The sequence below is a fragment of the Zophobas morio genome, unplaced genomic scaffold, assembly GCF_036711695.1.
Source record: "Zophobas morio isolate AGI-343-1 ecotype UQ-CSIRO unplaced genomic scaffold, CSIRO_AGI_Zmor_V1 ptg000008l, whole genome shotgun sequence".
NCBI lineage: Eukaryota > Metazoa > Arthropoda > Insecta > Coleoptera > Tenebrionidae > Zophobas > Zophobas morio.
The window spans coordinates 12,640,790-12,657,913 of NW_026972113.1; the positions used below are offsets into that span (position 1 = coordinate 12,640,790).

The following is a 17,124-nucleotide window of genomic DNA, read 5'->3' on the forward strand; positions in this document are numbered from 1 at the left end:
AATACTGAGAAACAAAACAAAAGAAAAATCAAAAATTTAAAAATTCGAAAAATTGAAAAATTAAAATATCGAAAAATTGAAGAATTGGGAAATCGAAACACCAAAAAAATCAAAAAAACAAAAATCTAAAATTCAAAAATCAAAAAATTGAACACTCAAAAGCCAAAAAGTCGAAAAATCGAAACATCGGAATGTTCAAAAACTGAAACATCGAGAAATCAAAACATCAACAGTAGAGGAGTCAAAAAATCAAAAAATTAAGAAATCAAATTAGACGAAAATTGAAAAATCGAAAAGTTAATAATTGAAAAATTGAAACATTGTAAATGAAAAAAAAAATCGGTAAACAGAAAAATTGAAAAATCCAAAAATCGAGAAATTAAACAATCTAAAAATTAAACATTTTAAAAATCGAAGAATTGGAAAACCAAAAAATCTAAACCGAGAACTTGAAAAATCGAATAACCGAGAAATCAAACCATCAAGGAAAACAAAAAAATTAACGGAAAATCTAAAACTTAAAAATTGAAAAATTTAAATACCTATCGAAAAATTGAAAAACCGAGAAATCGAAACATCAAAAAATGGATATATTGAAGAACCGATACATTGCAAATTCCCAGAACTTTAATAATGAAAAACTGAAAAATGGAAGGAAAATTGAAAAATCGAAAAAGTGAAAAAATTCAAAACTGAAATCTTGAAAAACTGAAAAATGGAAAGAAAATTGAAGAATCGGAAAAGTGAAAAAATCCAAAACTGAAACATTGAAAAATTCAGAAATCGAAAAACTGAAAAATCACAATTGAAGAAAGAATTGAAAAATCGAGAAATAGAGAAATGGGAAAATCAAAAAATCAGTTAATCGAAAAAGTGAGAAATGGAAAAATTTAGAAACGTCAAAAATTGAAAACTCAAAAATAAAAAAATTTAAAAATCCTAAAACTGAAACATTGGAAAATTGAGAAATCGAAAAATGAAGAAATACGAGAAACCGAAAATATGAAGAATCGAGAAATCGAAGAATCGAGAAATTGAAAAATCCCAACAGTAAAATGTCAAAAAATCGAGCAAAACTGAAGTATCGTATAGTTAATGAATTGAAAAACTGAAAATTTTTGAAAAAAAATCGTATCAAAAACTAAAAATTCAAAAAATCGAGAAATTGAGCAATCAAAAAATCAAAACATTGAAACCCCAGTAAGTTGATAAATAGGAAAATTTAAAAAACAAACATTTTAAAAATCCAAGAATTGAACACCAAAAAAATCAAAATCTAAAATTTAAAAATTCCACAAATGGAAAAATCATGGAACTGAAAAATCGAAAAGTCGAGATAGTGAGAAATCTAAAAACCTAAAACTTTAAAAAATGAAAAATTAAAATATCGAAAAATTTAAAAACCGAGAAAAAACAATATCAAAAATTTGAAAAATTGAAGAAACGAAATATTGCAAAATTCCAAAGCTGAAATATTGAAAAACCTAAAAATGGAAGGAAAATTAAAGAATCGAAACAGTGAAAAAATCCCAAACTGAACATTGAAAAATTGAGAAATGGAAAAATAGGAAAATCAAAAAAATTGGTCTAAAGAGTTTAGACAGTACTTCCCTCGCTATCGGAAACGTGACGACTGCATGCCTATTATGTTTTTTTTCACATTAGATTTCAAAGCATTCGGTTTTGTAGTTCCTGATTAAATCAATAAAATAAATTGCGCATTCATTAAATTTTTTAAGTCACCCTGTATATCCGAATCCAAAAAATATGAATGGAATGATAAATTACAAGAAGAGACTCATCATATTTTGTACATATTAAATAGGATTATAGGGCAAACTTTTGAGCTGACGTCATCAACTTTTTGGAGGAGATAAGCAAATATATTTTGACTACAAATTTATTATGCTCTTTATAACTTTAAAACATTTGCAAGATTTCAAAGCACTGGGTTCTGTTTCCAAACCTCAAGAATATTTAAAGCCTCTTCTAAAGCCTCAAAAGCTCCTAAAATTCTTAAAGATTCTGAAACCTGTAAAGTTTCTGAAGTCTCTAAACCTCTTCTAAAACTTCTTTTCAAATCTCAAAAATTCCAAAGTCTCTAAAATATCAAGGATATTTGAAGCCTCTTCTAAAGTTTCAAAAGTCCCTAAAACTTCTAAAGCCTCTGAAGTTTTTAAACCACCCAATGCCTTTAACTAACATACCCAAAGTTCCCAAAGTGCCTAAAAACTTTAAAACCTCTAAAGCCTCTAGAACACTAAGGACTGTAAAATTTTTAAAACTTCTAATTTCTGTAAAGTCAATAAAATCTCTTCTGATCCCCTAAAGGCTGTACATTTTCCGAAGTCCCTAAAGTCTCTAAAGCTTCTTCTACAGTTTCTAAAGCTTCTTCTATAGTCTAATTTATTCTGAAGTCTCTATAGTCTCCAAGGCCTCCAAAATCTCAAGCGTATTTAAAACCCTTGTACTTAATATGTCGAAAGATCTTACAGTTGTTGAAGGTCCTAAAATCTCTTCTAAATTCTCCAATATCTAAAGTTACTAAAAACTCTAAAGCCTCTGAAGTTGCTAAGGCCCCTAAAGTCTAGAGCTTCTAAAGTTTTTAAAAAAATATTCCTAAAATCACCTAGAAAGTCTGTTCTAAAGTGTTGAAAGTGACAAAAATTTTAAAAGACCCTTTAAAACTAAATCATCTATAATACCTAACGTTCTTAAAACACTAGAGCTCTCTAAAAAACTCTAAATCCGCTAGATCAACTAAACTCTCTGAAATTTTTAAAATTTCTTAATTCTTCAAAGTTCCTAGTCTCTAAAATCTTTAAACTTTTCAAACCTTCTTATAGAATATAAAGCCTCAAAAACGACCCTAAAGTCGTTAAAATGTCCAAAGCCCTTGAAGCCCCAAAAGTCCCAGTGTTTATAAAATCTTTAAAATATCAAAATTTTTAGAAACCCTAAAACATTAAACGTTCCTCAGGTCCCTGAAATTAAAACTTAAAGCTTCTATAGCCTCTAGGACAGTTAAAATCTCTAAAGTCTCTGAACTCTTTAGACTCTCTAGGGTCTCCAAAGTCTCTAGAGTGTCTGAAATCTCTGGAGCCTGTGAAGTCTCTGAAGGTTCCAAAGTCTTTAATGTCTTTAAAACTTCTAAAGTTTGTATATGTCTTTAAATTGTCTAAAGGCTCTAAATGCCAAAAGTCTCAAAAATTTCTAGAGTATTTAAAAATTCTTTTAAAGTCTCCAACATTATGAAGTCTCTATCTAAAATATCTAAATTAACTAAAAATTCTAAAGCTATTAGGATCCCTAAAGTCTCTGAATTGTTTAAAGTCCCAAAAGTTGTAAAGTCTGTAAAATTTCAAATTTATTTAAAAATTAAAATATCCACAGTTAGTAAAAATCCTAAAACCTGTAAAGTTACTGAGGTCTTTGAAGTGGTTCAAGCGGTTGAAAATCTTAAAGCGTCGAAAGCCTCTAGGATCCTTAATCTGTCTAAAGTTTTAAAATTTTTAAATTCGTTGACGTTTTCAAAATCTCTCTTAAAGTCTATGAAATTTCTAAACTTCTATGCAAATTTGAAGCCTTTTTGAAAGACCTGAAAGTTCCTAAAATTCTAAAAAACCCTAAAGCCCTCGAAACCTTTAACGCCCCATTGTTTCGACATCTCTGACAACCCCCAAATATCTGGAATCTTTCGTATCTTTATAGAATTTATTGAATTACTGCAATATTTGTGATCTGCGAAAGTTTTAGAGTCTACAAGATCCCTCAAAGATCTAGAATACTTAGGATTTCTGAGACCCTTAAAATCTTTAAAAACTGAAGAGTTACAAATCTTTAAATCGTTGGAAGAATTTTCAGAATTTTAGAAACTTCCAAGATCTTCAAGATGTTCTGAATCGGGAAACTGTCGGACTGTTTTGATCTTTGGAGCTTCTTGAATTTCCAAATACTTACTAATGAAATTAATAATCTTCAGAATTTCAATCTCTTCAAGTTCTTCAAGATACTGAGATCTCTGGAATATTTGGAAATCTTGGAATTTATTGAATTTGTGTTCGAGGACCCTTAAGGTTTCGGAATATCTACGATTTCTAAAATCTCTAAAATCTATAAAATCCCAAAACATACAGAAATTTTGGAAATCTTAGAATCTTCAGACTTTCAGGATCTTCATCAACGTTTTCAGAATGGTAAGAATTTCTGGAATCTTTCGTATCCTTTGAATTTCTGCAGTATTTATGATTTCGAGAACCTCTAAATCTATGGAGTATTTCTAGAATTTCTGGATATCTAGCATTTCTAGGATCTCTAAAATCTCTAAAATCTGTTCAATCTCAAAAGTTACAGGAATTTTAGAAATCTTCAGAATTTCAGAATTCCTGATTAAATCAATAAAATAAATTGACGCATTCATTAATTTTTTTCAGTCACCCTGTATATACAAATCGAAAAAATATGAATGGAATGATAAATCACAAGTACAGACTCATCATATTTTTCACATTTTAGATAGGATTTATTCAGCAAAATTTTGGGGTGGCGTCATCTATTTTTTAGGAGGGATAAGCAAATATATTTTGATCAAAAATTTACCATGCTTATGATAAATTTAAAACATTTCCAAGATTTCAAAGCATTCGATTTGTATATACAGAGTTCCTGATTAAATTAATAAAATGAGTTTGCGCATTCACAGATCGTTAGAATGAGAGCAGCGTGTGGCCGGAGCTAGTGCTTAATAAGATAAGACTGATTGTAGCAAATGATATACTTTCTAATAAACTAGAGGGCGGGTGGGCGGGGTTAGTACTTGATAAGATAAGACTGATTACAGTGACATATCCTCTAAAAAAATAAAGGGTGAGCGGGCGGGGCTAAAATTTGCTAAGATAGAACTGAACAATATTTACAGCAGTCCCAGGAATGAAGATGGGGTGGGTGGGCGGGGCTATTGCTTGCTTATGAAAGACTGTAGGAAAAAGTTAAACTTAGCCCCACCCACCCACCCGTTCTCTTTTTCCTTCTTCTGAATTAAGAAACAAATCTTAAGCAAATGGTAAAAAAGGGTGAGTGGACGGGGCTAAAATTTGCTAAGATAGAACTAAACAATATTTAGAGTAGTCACTGGAATGAAGAGAGGGTGGGTGGGCGGGGCTATTGCTTGCTTATGGGAGACTGTCGGAAAAAGTTAAACTTAGCCCCGCCCACCCACCCGTTCTCTTTTTTTTTTCTTTTGAAATAAGAAACAAATCTTAAGCAAATGGTATAAAAGGGTGAGTGGGCGGGGCTAAAACTTGCTAAGATAGAACTAAACAATATTTAGAGTAGTCACTGGAAAGAAGATGGGGTGGGTGGGCGGGGCTATCGCTTGCTTATAAAAGACTTTGTAGGAAAAAGTTATACTTAGCCCCGCCCACCCACCCGTTCTCTCATCTTTTTCTTTTAAAATAAGAAATAAATGTTATAGCAAATAGTATATCAAAACAATTACGATTTGCACTTATTTAGCTGCCTACGCTCTATTAGCTCCGATTCGCACTCTACCAAAGAACATACAATTAGCCCCGCCCACCCACCCCGTCACCATTTCATTGATTCATTTTATCTAGTCCCAATGAAACGTGGATCTCAATTGAACAGATATCAAATCGTTAGAATGAAAGCAGCGTGTGTGGGTGGGGCTAGTACTTGCCAAGATAAAACTGACTGTAGCAAATGGCATAGCTTCTAATAAGAGGGCGGGTGGGCGGGGCTAGTATCTGATAAGATAAAACTGAATTTGGGAAAGGACATATCCTCTAAGATAAAAGGTGAGTGGGCGGAGCTCCAATTTGCTAGGATAAAACTGAACAATATTTAGAGCAGTCACAGGAATGAAGATGGGGTGGGTGGGCGGGGCTATTGCTTGCTTATGAGACTCTGTAGAGAAAAGTTAAACTTATATTTTGTCTTTTCTTTCTTAACATACATAGTCATCTTTTCACAAGAAACTTAAAACATGGTTAAAATGGTACATTTTTGCAAGGAAATATGGATTTTGGAATTCTGGAGCGTAGCCTAATTGCAAAATCAATATTTCCTTGTACGAATTTTTCATTTTAAATATATTTTAAGTTTCATGTTATGAGAAGAAGCCTACACATTTTAAAACAAAAAGGCAAACTGTAAACCCGCCCACCCACCCTGTCTCAATTGTGATGATTTTTACTTCCCGAGCGTAAGCAAAGGAAGTATTGTAATCGAGTCCGTCGGCCGACTCTCTACTTTTACGTTTTCTCGATCTTTCATGACCCCTAGAAGACGAAGAAATAGGTCTCCCATTTCCGTCTGTCTGTCCGTCTGTCCGTCTGTCCGTCCGTCTGTCCGTCTGTCCGTCTGCCGTCCCGGATTTTTATTAGACAGATAATCTCCGAAAGTACTCTACCGATTGTTGTGAAATTTTGTACTTATATTAAGAATATCATGTAGATGGTAAAACGCTAACCAAAATTTGTCTAATCATCCCCACCACTAATGCGATGACGTCACTTCAAAATTGTACATAGTAAATGGGTTTTCAATTGTATAAAATAACATAGTCCTACACATGTAGTTTACAACTCTGAATCGACTTTTCACCCGAAACGTCCAGATTTTTGGAAAAAAAATCAAAATTATAAAACAACATTTTGAAATTTAATTTTTAATCTGCTAACCAGAATGCTTTGAAATGTTGCAGATGTTTTAAGGCTATAAAGAGCATCATAAATCTTTAGTCAAAAAATATTTGCTTATCCCCTCCAAAAACTTGATGACGTCAGCTCAAAAGTTTGTGGAATAAATCATATCTAAAATGTACAAAATATGATGAGTCTGTACTTGTGATCTATCACTCCATTCATATTTTTTGGATTTGCATATACAGGTGACTCAAAAAAATTAATGAATGCGTAAATTTATTTTACTGATTTACTCAGAAACTACAAAACCGAATGCTTTGAAATCTTGCAGATGTTTTAAGGTGATAAAGAGCATAATAAATGTTTAGTCAAAATATATTTGCTTACCCCCTCCAAAAAATTGATGACGTCAGCTCGAAAGTTTGCCGAATAAATCCTATCTAAACTGTAAAAATATGATGAGTCTGTACTTGTAATTTATCACTCCATTCATATTTTTTGGATTTGCATATACAGGGTGACTCAAAAAAATTAATGAATGCGTAAATATATTTTATTGAATTAATCAGGAACTACAAAACCGAATGCTCTGAAATCTTGCAGATGTTTTAAGGTCATAAAGAGCATAATAAATGTTTAGTCAAAATATATTTGCTTATCCCCTCCAAAAACTTGATGACGTCAGCTCGAAAGTTTGCCGAATAAATCATATCTAAAATGTACAAAATATGATGAGTCTGTACTTGTCATTTATCACTCCATTCATATTTTTTGGATTTGTATATACAGGGTGACTCAAAAAAATTAATGAATGCGTAAATATATTTTATTGATTTAATCAGGAACTACAAAACGGAATGCTCTGACATCTTGCAGATGTGTTAAGGTTATAAAGAGCATAATAAACGTTTAGTCAAAATATATTTGCTTATCCCCTCCAAAAACTTGATGACGTCAGCTCGAAAATTTGCCGAATAAATCATATCTAAAATGTACAAAATATGATCAGTCTGTACTTGTGATCTATCACTCCATTCATATTTTTTGGATTTGCATATACAGGGTGATTCAAGAAAATAAATGAAAGCGTAAATTTATTTTACTGATTTACTCAGGAACTACAAAACCGAATGCTTCGAAATCTTGAAGATATTTTAAAATTATCATAAGCATGGTAAATTTTTGATCAAAATGTATTTGGTCGTCCCCCCTAAAAAATTTATGACGTCACCACAAAATTTTGCTGAATAAATCCTACCTAAAATGAACGAAATATGGTGAGTCTCTTCTTGTAATTTGTCATTCCATTCAAATTTTTTCGATTTGCATATACAGGGTGACTCAAAAAAATTAATGAATGCGTAAATTTATTTTATTGATTTAATCAGGAACTACAAAACCGAATGCTTTGAAATCTTGCAGATGTTTTAAGGTTATAAAGAGCATAATAAATTTTTAGTCAAAATATATTTGGTTATCTTCTACAAAAAACTGATGACGTCAGCCCAAAATTTGCCGAATAAATCGTATGTACAAAATATGATGAGTCTGTACTTGTGATTTATCATTCCATTCATATTTTTGGATTTGCATATGCAGGGTGACTCAAAAAAAATAATGAAGGTGTGAATTTATTTTATCGATTTAATCAGGAATTACAAAACCGAATGCTTTGAAATCTTGGGAATATTTTAAAGTTATTATAAGCCTGGTAAACTTTTGTTCAAAATGTATTTGTTCATCCCTCCTAAAAAAATTGATGACGTCACCCTTAAATTTTGCTGAATAAATCCTATCTAAAATGCAAAAAATATGATGAGTTTGTACTTGTGATTTATCATTCCATTCATATTTTTTAGATTTTCTTAAGAGGTGGTTCAAAAAAATTAATGAAGTCAATTTATTTTATTGATTAAATTAAAGGGAGCACTTATTATTAGTATTACACCCCAACCAACCCAATTTGGTAGACACAAAATTTGTTAAAGGAAAAACTCGGTTGAAACATAAGGGTAGCACGCTTATTTACATCGACTTTAACATTACAGACCTGCATTTGTTTTATGCGCTCACTTGGTTCCGCGAATGTGAAATAGACATGTTTATAATCAACCAATTGTGAATTTCACCGTCAAGAATTAAAATAAAACCCAATGTTTTATATAATAAGCGGAAGTCGAAGCAATAAAACCGATGGTCGTTTTGTTTACAGTTTCTCTGTTTGACTCTCACGTATGCTGTTACGCTTGTCATCTTAAATTAAGAATGTTTATACATAAACGATTTTCAGTTGCCTTTCAGATTACTAGACAGCGGATTTTTGTCGGGCTACGTCACGATTATAGGTGGGGACGCGCTGGATCGCCGGGACTCAGTAGCGGGTGATAGATAATCACTGAATTTAATCAGTATTAATTCCATAAATATAATTAACGATTTATTAATCAAACGGCTAAGTAAATGAGAACGGGAATTAACAGCAGAGTGCAACGAAACAGCGTTATTCTAATCTCAAATAAACGACGTGCAGTCCGCAACCGCAATGAATTCGCATCCCGTACGAGCCGTACCGAGTTTGGCCTTGCCTAGCCCGACAGAAATCCGCTCTCTAGATATTACACACCGGCGCCGTATACGTGAGTAAATTGTTTCGTTATTTTATTGATTATAAGAAATCAATATTCAAAACGACCCAATTCATTTTCCCGAAAATTTGGGAATACAATAATTTTATTCTTAGTATTACACTACATCTATCCCAACTGATATACGTGTCCTTGCAAAAATGTTGATGACGTCATCACAATTTTTTTTTAAATTCCCACTACAAAAATGTAATGAGAAAAAAAAAACACAATAGGCATGTAGTCGTCAAGTTTCCGACAGCGAGGGAAGTACTGTCTAAACTCTTTAGACCAATTTTTTTTTATTTGTCGTGAACCAAGGGGGCGGAGCTTAACTGCTAAATAGTTATTTCTTCACAAGAAATTAAAAACAGGTTTTTGAGTATCGTGTTGTTCAAAGAATACTATGTATAATTATAAAAAAGGCAAAATATAAACCTCGCCCACCCACCTCATCTCAATTGTGATGATTTTTTTTTCTTAGAAACGTATTAACAATAATATGTCAATGAATTTTTAGTAATCATGTGTATTGAATACAGGATCCTGAGTGGAGTAATAATATTATAGTTCCCCAGTTTTAATTCGGTTTTTTGATAGTACCTCATTGCGTAAAAGTTAATTTCCTTAACAATAGATTACTACGGCGGGTCCTGGCGGCTTGTTATAAAACTGAGTTCCTTGCCATAAATTAGAAAAATCAGCCGAGAACTCTAACAATCAGCTTATGGTAGAGCAGGCGATAAGGGTTTTACCTGAAAAATCGTAAATTTTAGTGGCGCTCCTATCGGCAAAGTACTGAACTAACGGCTCAAATTCTGTCGAATTGATACCCATTTTTTTCAATAATTGTTAGTTTTTGTTAAAAACTCTGCTAACCAATAGATCATTCATTTTCCTCTGATATTCCTGTTAAAATTATTCTACGTATTTTCCATTAATTTGTGGTATATTTTGATTATAATAAAGACATTATTATTTAAACAAATTGTACCACTAACAAACATTTAATGACTCTGCGGCCTGTAAAAAGTGATGTTTTATCCATGTGCGAATTTTCAAGCGATTCTATGATGGTCATGACTCAAAAAACTTGAAAAGAAAACATACAATGGTGCTTTTTTTACGATATTTCTCAGCCATATTTTTTTAATTGATTGAACTGGTCTCTGCGCTCTAGACTATGAAAAAAGCTGCAGTTTGATGTATGATACATCTATATTAATATCATTTTTTCATACAAAAAACCAAAAAAATATTATACCTCCTCTAGCGAGTCCCCTTAATGAGTAAATGTTAGTCGTTTTTTTTGTTTTGTTTATTTCCGTTTTTTCTGTATTATTGAATTTATATTTCGTTGTTTTTCTCCATTAGTCACCACGGAAATAATTCTAAATCATTGTCCTCTACCATATTGCCGTTGGATCAACAACTTCCCCCGGCTTTCGAATACGTCGATGAGGAAGTTTTAAAACTCCCATTATAACTTTGTTCTCTCGACTCTAACAACGCCCCCGGTCATTTCCCGTCCCATCTCCGTTGTCAGTTTGGTATATTCCTCTAATTTAATATTTGCATTTCGGTCTCAAGTTCTTCTCGGTTACCACAAACTATTAGTTGATTAGGTGTTGCCACAAGGGTGGGTCGGACCGCTGGTTATCTCGTAATTAAATCAAACAGTCGGATATGTGGGAAGCCGGGAAATAATTAGTTTCGTTATGGATGGAACATGCGTAGCGTGAATTGTGATAATTGACGTGAATTCAGCGATGTTCATTGAATTAGGGCCGGGTTTGGACTTACTTTGGGATGGGTCGACTTTCACAGTTGCGGAAATGCGAAACAATACATATTTGGAATAAATGGCAAGTAGGTTTTGATGGGTGGCGTTTTTGACAGCGAAATTATGACAAAATTTGAAATGTGAGTGGTCTGCAAGCTAGAGGGTCGGAATGTGTTTGGAAACGTGCGTTATGTGTGTGGTGGAAGCCTTTTTCGTGATGTTCGAAAAATGTTGCGAAGCGATTTGTAAAGGGTGATTTTTATTGAAACGGGGAACGAAACCAGGGTTTATTATGTGGTTTTAGAGCATGAGTAGAATGGTGAATATGGGGGAGGACGAGCTAGGCCAACGTCGACCGAACCTTTAAAATGAGACGAAGAAAGGAATATAGGTTTGTTTATGGTAAAAGCTGTGGAGAAATAGTACTAGAAGCTTTTTTCGGCGTTCTGATAATGTGTTGCGAGTTGTATTTCCGCAGGCCAACGAAATAAAAGTTTCTTCACTGTTGTACACAAAAATTTGCCTTCTTAATTGTAAGAATCTGAAGAATTTGTTGAACTAAATTTTTGAAATTTTGACACCGATTTTTTATTTTTGTTTCTCATTTTATTGTAATTTTGCTGTTTTCTTTTCGATTTTTAGTTCCTAGGATATTTAAATTTTCAGTTTAATACATAGACATTTTAATTCTATAAAATAAGGTACTCTTGCACATATGATGTATGAATTCGTGTTTTACCCTTGATATCCAAAATTTTGGAAAAAAATCAAAATTCTATAACATTTTGCAATTATTTAACTTTGAAACTGAAAAATTTTCAAATGTTTTAAGATTATCGTAATGATGGTAAATCATTAATCAAAATTTATTCGTTTACTCTCAAAATTTTGTAAAGGATAAACTCATTTGAAACCACGCTTCTTTACATTGACTTTAACATTACATACGTACTTTTATTTTAACTTCTAAGAGTTCTCATAAAAAAAATGAAATTCGCAGAATCATCTTTTGTAATTTTTCGTAGAAGTTGGGTATGTTTCATCGTACTTCAGGGGCGAGAGAAGTTCTGTCGAAATAACCTTCGACCAATTTTCTCAATTTCAGTTTTTCATTTTTACAATTTTTAGAATTTTCATGTTTGGTAATTACATATTTCGATTTCTAGTTTCTCGATTTTTAAGTAATAATAATTATTAACTTTTAAAATTTTTCAATTTTTTGATTACTCAAAAGTTTTAATTTTTTTATTTTTTTTAATTCATAGATTTTTCATTTTTTAATTGTAATATTTCATTTTTTTTCAATTTCTCAATATTTCAATTTTAAATTATTTAAGTTTTTGAATTTTAGTTTTTCAATTTTTATATTTAATTATAATTTTTTTTCGAGGTTCAATTGTAAAATTTTTAAAATTTTTTATTTCAGTTTTTTGTTTTCTCAATTTTTCGATTTTTCAACTTTTAAATTTTTCGTGTATTCTTCAGTTTCTCGAGATTTAAATTTTACGATTTTTCTTTTCAATTTTTAGTTGCTAGCTAGATCCACTTTTCAATGTCAAATGTTTCGATTTTTGGTTATCACGTTTCAATTTTTCAATTTTTTCAATTTATCAATTTCTTGTTTTTCCAATTTTTTCAATTTTTCGGTTTTTTAAGGTATAGATTTTTCAATTTTTCAATTGTAGTATTTAATTTTTTTTAGTTTCAATTTTATTTTTTTATTTTACATTCAATTGTAAAATTCTTTCAGCTTTTGTTTCTTCAAATTTTCGATTTTTCAACTTTTGGAGTTTTCAATTTTAAAATTTTCGATTTCTTATTAGTTTTTAATTTCAATTTTCCGTTTTTAAAATTTTTATATTTCAATGTTTCGTGACTTCAGTATTTCGATGCTCAGTTTCTCGATTTTTTTTTCAATACCATTAATTCTTAATTTTCAAAATTTATTGAAATATCAATTTTTTTTATTACTCAATAATTTTCATTTTTCAATTTTTTTAATTGATAAATTTTTCAGTTTTTAATTGTGATATTTCATGTTTTTTTCAATTTTTCAATATTATAGATGATTTATAGTTCTTCAGTTTTTATATTTCAGTTTTTTGTTTTCTCAATTTTTCGATTTTTCAACTTTTGAATTTTTCGATTTTTAATTTTTGAATTTTTCGATTTTTGGTTTTTTGTTTCTTCAGTTTCTTCAATTTCTCGAAATTTAAATTTTACGATTTTTCTTTTCAATTTTTACTTCCGAAATCTACTTTTCATTTTCAAATTTTTGGTTTTTGACGTTTTTGAGTTTCAGTTTTTCGATTTTTTCCTTTCTTTCTCGTTTTTCCGAAATTTTGATTTTTCAATTTTTCTATTGTGATATTTTAATTTTGTTAGTTTCCAGTTTCTATGTTTTATTATACCTATAGGTATTTTTTGATAATCAATTGTAGAATTCTTTCAGTTTTAGTTTCTTCAATTTTTCGATTTTTCAACTTTTGAATTTTCAGATTTTTAAAATTTTGAATTTTTCGAAGTTTAAATTTACTATTTTTATTCCCGATTTTTAGTTCTCAGATTTCTAAGTTAAAATTTTATCAATTTTTGATGTTAATTTTCAAATTTTTCAGTTTTTCGAATTGCTCAATTTTTCGACTTTTCCATTTCTCGGTTTTTCGATATTTTCAACCTATGGATTTTAAATTTTTTGATTTTTAGATTCTTCAATTTCTCGATATTTTGTTTATTCATCGTTTCGATTTTGCGATTTCTAGATTTCTGTGCAAAATTGAAAAATCACGAATTCAAAAATTGGAAAATCGGAAAATCAAAAACTTAATAACGTGAAAAATCGAAGCCTAAAAATTCATAAATTGGAAAATATGGAAAAATCGAAACTCCAAAAATTGAGAAATAGAAAATCAAAAAATTGAAATAATCAGAAATGACGTATTCACAAAACAACAAATGAAAAATCAAAGAATTGTAAAATCGAAGAACCAGAATATTAAAAAATAGAAATACTGAAAATTCAGAAGTTGAAAAATCAAATCAGATGATTGAGAAGTCGAAAAATTTTATTTGCGATTTCTGTTAATATATAAATAATATCGACACTCCAAAAATTAGAAAATGAAAAATCGAAAAAGTAAGAATTCGAAATTTAGAAAATTGAAAAATCGGGAAATCAAAATATCGACAAGGCGAAAACTCGTAGCCTAAAAATTCATAAATCGGGAGTTCGAAGTTATGAAAAAATCGAAAGTCGAAAAATTGAGAAATCGAAAAGTTGAAAAATCAAAAAATTGAAATAACCAAAAATGAAGTACCTATTTACAAAACAAAAATGAAAAATCGAAGAATCGTGAAAGCGTATAGTCGAAGAAGCAGAATTAAAAACCGAAAAATTACAAAAGTGTAAACTTGCAAATCGGGAAACTTGAAAAGCCAAAAAATGGAATATCAAAATATATAAACGAAAAAATTATAAAGTTTTTCAGTGTTTATATTTCAGTTTTTTGTTTCCTCAAGTTTTCGATTTTTCAGATTTTGAATTTTTAGATTTTTAATTTTTGAATTTTTCGACTTTTGGTTTTTTGTATCTTCAATTTCTCGAAATTTAAATTTTACGATTTTTCTTTTCAAACTTCAAATTTTTGGTATTTTACGTTTTTGAGTTTCAATTTTTCGATTACTCCTTTCTCAATTTCTCGCTTTTCCAAAATTTTGATTTTTCAATTTCTCAATATTTCAGTTTGAAATGTTCGTTTTATTTTATTATGTATTTTTGATATTCAATTGTAAAATTCTGCCAGTTGTTTGTTTTTTCAATTTTTCGATTTTTCAACTTTTGAATTTTTAGATTTTTAAAAATTGAAAATTTGAATTTTACGATTTTTATTCCCTATTTTTACTTGACAAATTTTTCAATTTTCAATTTTTCATTTCGTCAATTTTGCAGTTAATTTTTCGATTTTTTATCTTTTGAAGTTTACAATTTAAGAATTTTAAATTTGTCGATTTTTTAGTTTCTTAATTTCAATTTTCCGTCTTTACAATTTTTAGATTTTAATGTTTCGTAATTTCAATGTTTCGATGTTTAGTTTCTCGATTTTATTTTTTTTTATTTTAAAATTTTTAGTAATTATTAACTCGCAAATTTTACAAAATTTCTATTTTTTGATTTCTGCGATTTTTCGTTCTGATTTATCAGTTTGCAATTTTTCTACTTTACTATTTAAAATTTTTCGATTTTGGATTAGTTAATTTTTTGATTTTTCAATTGTCCGATTTTCAAGTTTTTCAATTTTCCAATTTGATTTTCGACTACTGGATTTTTCGATTTTCCGATTTCTGAATTTTCAACTTTTTGTATTTTTTGATTTTTAGATTTTTCAAATTGTCGATTTTTCATCGTTTCGATTTTGCGATTTCTCGATTTCTGTGTTATTGAAAAATTGAAAAATCAAAAACTTGAGGTGAAAAATCGAAGTCTAAAAATTCTTAAATTGGAAAATCGAAGATATGGAAAAATCGAAGCTCCAAAAATTGAGAAATAGAAAATCAAAAAATTGAAATAATCAAAAATGATGTATTCACAAAACAACAAATGAAAAATCGAAGAATTGTAAAATCGAAGAACCAAAATATTAAAAAATAGAAATACTAAAAAATTCAGAAGTTGAAAAATCGAATCAGATGATTGAGAAATCGAAAAATTGAAATATGTATAAAAAATGGATAATAATTCAAAATTCGAAAAATAGAAAAACGAAAAATTTTATTTGCGATTTCTGTTATTGAAACACTGAAATATCGAGACTTCAAAAATTAGAAAACGAAAAATCGAGAAATTAAGAATTCGAAATTTAAAAAATTGAAAAATCGGGAAATCAAAATATCGACAAGGCGAAAACTCGAAGTCTAAAAATTCATAAATCGGGAGTTCGAAGTTACGAAAAAATCGAAAGTCGAAAAATTGAGAAATCGAAAAGTTGAAAAATCAAAAAATTGAAATAACCAAAAATGAAGTATTCACAAAACAAAAATGAAAAATCGAAGAATCGTAAAAGCGTATAGTCGAAGAAGCAGAATTAAAAACCGAAAAATTACAAAATTGTAAACAAATCGGGAAACTTGAAAACCCAAAAAATGGAATATCAAAATCCTTTCTCAATTTCTCGATTTTTCGTTTCTCCAAAATGTTGATTTTTCAATTTTCCAATTTATAGATTTTTAAATTTTTTTAGTTTCCAATTTCTCAATATTTCAGTTTGAATTTTCATTTTATTTTATTATGTATTTTTTGATATTCAATTGTAAAATTCTGTCAGTTGTTTGTTTCTTCAACTTTTTGATTTTTCAACTTTTGAATTTTTAGATTTTTAAAAATTGAAAATTTGATTTTTGCGATTTTAATTCCCGATTGTTACTTGATAGATTTTTAAATTTCCAATTTTTCATTTCATCAATTTTGCAGTTTCGATTTTTTATCTTTTGAAGTTTACAATTTAAGAATTTTAAAATTGTCGATTTTTTAGTTTCTTAATTTGAATTTTCCGTTTTTACAATTTTTGTATTTTAATATTTTTAATATTTTATCATTAACTCGCAAATTTTACAAAATTTCTATTTTTTGATTTCTGCGATTTTTCGTTTCTGATTTCTCAGTTTGCAATTTTTCTACTTTACAATTTAAATTTTTTTTTCGATTTTGGATTAGGTAATTTTTTGATTTTTCAATTGTCCGATTTTTTGACATCTTAATTTTTTTCGTTTTTTCAACTTTCCGATTCTTCAGTTTTTCGGTTTGTTCAATTTTTCGACTTTTTGATTTCTCACTTTTTCGATTTTTAAGTTTTTCAATTTTTCAATTTGATTTTTCGACTTTTCCAGTTCTCGGTTTTTCGATTTTTCGACTACTGGATTTTTCGACTATTGGATTTCTGAATTTTTAGAATTTTTGTATTTTTTGATTTTTAGATTTTTCAATTTCTCAATTTTTCATCGTTTCCATTTTGCGATTTCTCGATTTCTGCGTTATTGAAAAATTGAAAAATCGGTA

General features: G+C 29.4%; 1 protein-coding gene and 1 long non-coding RNA gene across 2 annotated transcripts in view; both read left to right on the plus strand.

Annotated features, from left to right (window-relative positions):
* Positions 1-17,124, plus strand: part of LOC135124852 (uncharacterized) — a 101,320-nt gene that overhangs the window by 24,075 nt on the left and 60,121 nt on the right. The gene's annotated exons all lie outside the window — the stretch shown is intronic.
* LOC135124877 (uncharacterized) lies at positions 11,177-11,650 on the plus strand. Its single transcript, XR_010279836.1, has 2 exons — positions 11,177-11,324; positions 11,377-11,650. It is a non-coding gene; the product is annotated as an uncharacterized LOC135124877 (long non-coding RNA).